This window comes from Spea bombifrons, chromosome 5, assembly GCF_027358695.1.
Source record: "Spea bombifrons isolate aSpeBom1 chromosome 5, aSpeBom1.2.pri, whole genome shotgun sequence".
NCBI classification, from domain to species: Eukaryota; Metazoa; Chordata; class Amphibia; order Anura; family Pelobatidae; genus Spea; species Spea bombifrons.
In genome coordinates this window covers 101,895,078-101,900,832 of record NC_071091.1, presented here as the reverse complement: position 1 = coordinate 101,900,832, position 5,755 = coordinate 101,895,078, and positions in this window count along the sequence as shown.

Here is a 5,755-nt window from a genome sequence, read left to right as displayed (position 1 = left end):
CTTAGTTACCCAAGTCTGTCTTATTATAGAGATAATGTGTTAACATGTCACCTGGCCAGTGCACTCAAGCCAAAAAGATCTATACAATAAAAGTAGCGAAAAAGGATTTATGATTTGGATTGAACAATATGAGTGGGGCAATTATCAAGATGGCTGGGGCAAATAAACACACTTGGCTGCATCAGTAACCACCATGTGTACCTTAAAAAGGAACGGGGCTTTCGGAAGACTTGTCACGTGATACCGGCCGGGTTCTTAATGGCTGAAATGTGTTACAGAGTGTATAAAAGACATTGTCTGTTAAGTCGCATTGATTTAACCGGTCCGGACAAATATGCAGGCTAATCCAATAAAGCATTTCCAACAGCGAGCCCGGAGTTCAAGTGGATTTTCTACAAACCTAAAAATAGAGGCTGCGCCAGATTTAACGTCCATTAATGCAGCGGCTCGCTGTACGACATCCCGTACAACGCAGCGGATTTAACGGCGGGGACGGGCTTGCTAAAAACACAAGACATCTGCAGAAACGTTTCTGGGCTCGGGAATTGTGGTTTTCCCACCCAGAGCCAGTTCTTGGACACCGACTCAGCACATTGGACACGAATTAAACATTTATAATAACACACCAACACAAAATATACGGACACTAATATATAGAGCTCATTAAATAGCTGCTTCAGTCATTTCCATAACAACCTCCTGGACTACACGTGAATGCAATTAAAAGACTCGAGAGCCGGGCAACACGCAGACATCCTGAACGTTCAACTACAATTCCAATGATGCTCAGTCAAGTCAACAACCGGACGCCATGATCTCCATTTTTTTTTCTTGAGTGTCTGCAATGGCTATTTCGGTGCCCCGTTTGGCTTTCTCCCTAAGATCTGCTATCAGAGAGATATTCCTCCCCATCTGCATGCATTTCCCATGCCAACACATGCCTGCTTTTCCAGTCTACAAACGACTCCTTTCGCACGGTTCCTACATGACCACACAACACCCACTGCCACAGGCAACCATCAAGACACAGATCAGCAAGCTGTAAGTGTATAGAAAAGTATTTATCCTAAACCTATTCTACGTGTGCAAAAATAAATAAATGAAAAGCATAAGATATTCCTGCTAACGTATGTGACACGAGGAGAGTTAGCGCTCGACGTTACAGTACTGTAGGCGACCCTGGTGACAAACACCGAAAAACAGTTTTTGAAACGTTAGCACCGTACATATAGGTCACAAACCTCCGGTAATAATGGTTATGGGTGCCAAGATACTTCGCCTTTAGTATCTCTGCCTAGAGGTATTGGCGTTCCTTGTGCCCAGGCACGCAGGAGGCCAAATTTAAAAGCAATAAACTCACTATGGAGAATACAAATATATATATTTATAGTATTAATTTATGATGTTGTATGGACCTTCTATTTAGCCCTAGTTAAATATGTGCAAGAGCCTTTATACATTATACAAAAAAATATATATATTCTTTGTAAGAATCCTTTTTTTTATTTAGATATTTTATCTTTTTTTTTATTATTATTATCTTTGAAGAGTTCAGTTTAATAATCAACGCTTTTCCCAAAGACCCGAGGCACGCAAGTAACAGACATGATAGAGGACAGCACATGGGATTATCAGATCTCTCACACACAAAAGTCTTTGCAATGATTACGCTCTCGTCCATCAAGATGGGGGAAGCAAATCTGGTTGACACTCCTCACTTCCTGCTGTGCCATACAGTAGCTTCCTGTCCGAAGAGTGCTCAGAGCTACAATTGCGATAAGACTTTGTGCTTTAAATGTAAAAAGAATCACATGCAATACTTTAAAGTCTCTTCATATTCCCGGAATCTTTTGAACATTATTCATTAATGTTACAAAATGATATTGTCTTCTCAAAAGTGTGTTTTGGGTAGATCAAATTACTAAAAACTTGCAGGGATGACAGTCTGCTTGTCTATCGCCCCCCCCCCCCCGACCATTTGTTTAGCCGGTGAGGTGCCGATAGTTTGGGTGTCGTTTTTGCATAAGAAAGCTTGGCTTCTCTGGGGCTGTTTGGGGTAGGCTTTTCAATAAGAATACCCCTGCTGATAGCAACACAAGAACAATGGGTGTGGTTATTGGGGGGGTAAAAGGGCATTTTACATTTTGATTCAGATTCTAATTTTCTGAATGATCAGGAGCGGTATAACCGACACCAAAAAACATGGGTAACAGTTTCATCAACGAGCTACTGGAAGGTCCTTGCAGGCTGGTCGGACACCAGAACCACGCAAAACCTTCTTTAAAATATGGATTCTTAAGTACGATTTCAGCATTCACTGGGGACTCCACTTTATGGCTCCACCGAGGCAAAGCCCTTCAGCAGTAAACAGCTGGAGCCTTCTCTGATCTCCCTGACCCGTTCCATGTTCTCCTTTGAGCCGTTTCTCTGCTGTGAATTTCTCACAGAAGTTTGCTCTCTCTCGCACAGATTGCAGTTCTCACGAGAAGATCCTCAGGGGAGGATGTGCTCCAATGCCCTGTCAGTTCCTCCTCTGGCTCATGTCCTCAATGACCACCATGAAGGGTACAGACTCTGACCCAAACAGCCCCTAGGACATGATGTTCCCACTGGGAGAAGGAGATGTCTATTCGCTAAAGGGAGAGTTGAATTTTCATCTCCTAGACTTCACAATACATTATGAACCAACAACCCCGGAGAGCTTCTGCCGCAGCATGAGCTTGGCTGGTCCTGTTGCACATATAGTTAAACGTCTACCATTTCTCCTAACACATTTAATTATACATGATGCCGGGCCTGCTCAGCCCGCTGGAGAGACTTGCCAGTGACGACCCTTCATAACAAATAGAGTAAAAGTAGAAAAGATAAAGTTGATCCAGAGTGACTCTGACTGCCTTGGGAGTCAAGAAGGACCCCCCCCCCTTCGAGATGACATTACTGTCTTTTTTTTAACCTAATTTACTATGTAAGAGATACACATACTTCCTATACTTCAAAAGTCGGGGCTTGAGACATTCTTGTATTACAAAAGGAGTCGATTTACAACAAATAAACAGCGGAAAGAGAAATGCGCTTCTCTGAAAAGGAAATCACTTGACCATTGAACTGTGTCTTCCAGCAGAGAATGCAGCCGCAGCGAAAACACAGGACAGATCCGAGGCTGCGGGACCATATGCTGCGGCTTCACGGAACGTGGAAAAATACAGACTACATTCACGTCACGCAACCCCGTGCCTCCACATCACCCTATGTACACGCTTATAGCATGAACGCGGCATTCTCGCCAGATGGTTACCACGGAAAGAAAAAAAGAATATAACATGATCATATATAAACTAATATATATATAATAATATAATACACATATTATAATATATATATATAATGGGCCAGCTGGGGAGATCAGGACCTGCCCCCCTAGGCTAGAACATGACACTGATAAAACCTCACTTATAATACTCACAATCGTACATATACAGCGCTCCAGCAAGCTTACATTCTAAATTAACCAACCATATTACACTTTACAATTTAATAGGTATTTTATATTATTTCTTATTATAAATGATTCGCTCACTACTTTCTCTCGGCCAAAACCAGTACCGATCTTATGCCGCAGAAAAGAAAAAAAAAAAAAGAAAAAAAAAATCATACGCGTTGCTAAAAGGAAGCCACCAATGGAGAATACGTGAAGATGCACACACAGGTGCATATACATACACACGCTATTTCCAGGAAACAAATGGTCAGGGTGCAACCGCCGGCAAGTAAACGATCAACGTGTAACTGAAACTCTGCTTTACTGACCCATGGGAAAAAAAAAAAAAAAAAAACAAGTGTCATCGCTGACCCTTCAACATATGATGGAAAATATATCGCGTACAACCACGTAAACCCGACTTCCTATCCACTTACATTACAAATCATTTTGTTTCCACCATAAAGGCCACTACCCCACATTCTCACCGGCACCCCGACATATGCAACAACGCGCCCACGCTAATAACACAAGAAAGAGGGCGGTTACATTGTTACATTACAAGGAAAAAAAAGTCTCCAGACCTTTAAAAAAAAAAAATTTAATTGCCAAAAAAAATAAAAATAAAAAAAAAACATTTTATTAAATGTATATTTGAGCATGTGAGGACAGTATATGCAACTTAATACACATTAATAGAAGTGCGCACAGATTGTGTATGGAGATGTGTAAGTTAGTACTACGCAGTCAAAGCTTAAAATAAGCGAAAATGAAATCATGAAGCACGAGTGATGTCACACTTGGCCTGTGGTCAGCACAGCCCACAAAGACAAGCAAAGCCCGGCCTGTTCTATATTGAGAGAGGAGGGGGGGGGGCAAACTACCTCCAGCGCACAGATGCAGCCTGGAGACCAAGCCAAGAATTCCATGGAAGCGAAAGCCATGAGAACCACGCAAGCTACGGGAAGACGCCGCATCTCACAGCAACCAGCTGCACACGAGAGCAGCGGCTACGCCGCATCAAAAGCAGCCTCCATTTTGTGGCAGCAACGTTAAACCAAGCAGCCTAAAAATTTAATGGCCCTATCGATTCCAACGCTATTAAAATATGCGCAATTAACAGCCAGCGAAATTCAGCCATTCCAGCCCAAGGGTGTAATTAACTTTAGCTTTCTGGATAATAAAATAAACGCGCCACGTGCGCACCGGCATGTTTTAGCAGTCGATATGCATTTATCCGCACGTGTGGACAGATAGGATTCATTTACGCAAGTTTTTACTTTTCTTTATAAATTTGTCATTTCAAATAAAAAGCTAGAACCCCCCCCCAAAAAAAAATTAAGTTGATTCAATCCCGCACTTGCATACAAAAATTAATAGGCCACATATTGCAACGTTTCTATTTTTTAACAGGACTGATTAATTCTAGTCCATGGTCATGTGACCCAGGAGACACACAGGATAAAATGTTTGTTGCTATAGTAACAGAAAAGGTTTACACACAAACCTTAAGATCAAACTTTCAGTGCTTTGTCTATACAGATTTGCACTTGGAAGCCATGCATACAGAGTTAATGTTTATAGCAAGAATATTAAATTGTTGACCCAGTTATCCGAAACGAGAAGACATGATTGTGCATAATGAACGACAGTTCCTGTAATACTGCCTCCCAACTGTCCCACATTGCTAGGGACAGTCCTGATTTTGCTGCTGTATCTCACTGCCCCGCGGGGCTCTGCCTTTTCGGGACAGAGGTAGAGCTCAGCAAGACAGCAGAATCAGGGAACGCAATCCTGCGGGGTCTGATTTCATTCACCAGTGTCGGGGGGGGGGCTGTAGAACGCATATCACGCATGCACAGAGGGCCACTCTACCTTCCAAGCCCTGTCCCGGTGTCCTGATTAGCCAGGGGTAGAAGTTGGGTGGCATGGAGTCCAGGAGCCGCTAAACTTACAAGAGAACCCCCGCTATTGTCCCCTGTATGTAGCTTATCTGTCAGTAGGGTATCCAACAATGTACACGAAGAAGAGCAAATCTTACAGGAAGTAATGTGCGAGTCTCTTCGCTCCCCCATGTGAGTTAAAGGAAGTACAGAGCTCACTAGAGTTGAGTGTCGCCTTTGCTAGGCGGACATTAAGGCACCATGGTAGCCTGAGAAGACATCAGAAGGAACATGTGAAGCCAGAGGATTGTCCCAAAAACCAACGCCATTTGTGGCATCGATATTTACACTGGGTTATGCAGTCAGTGCCATGGGCCAGCCTCCAAGGGGCTTC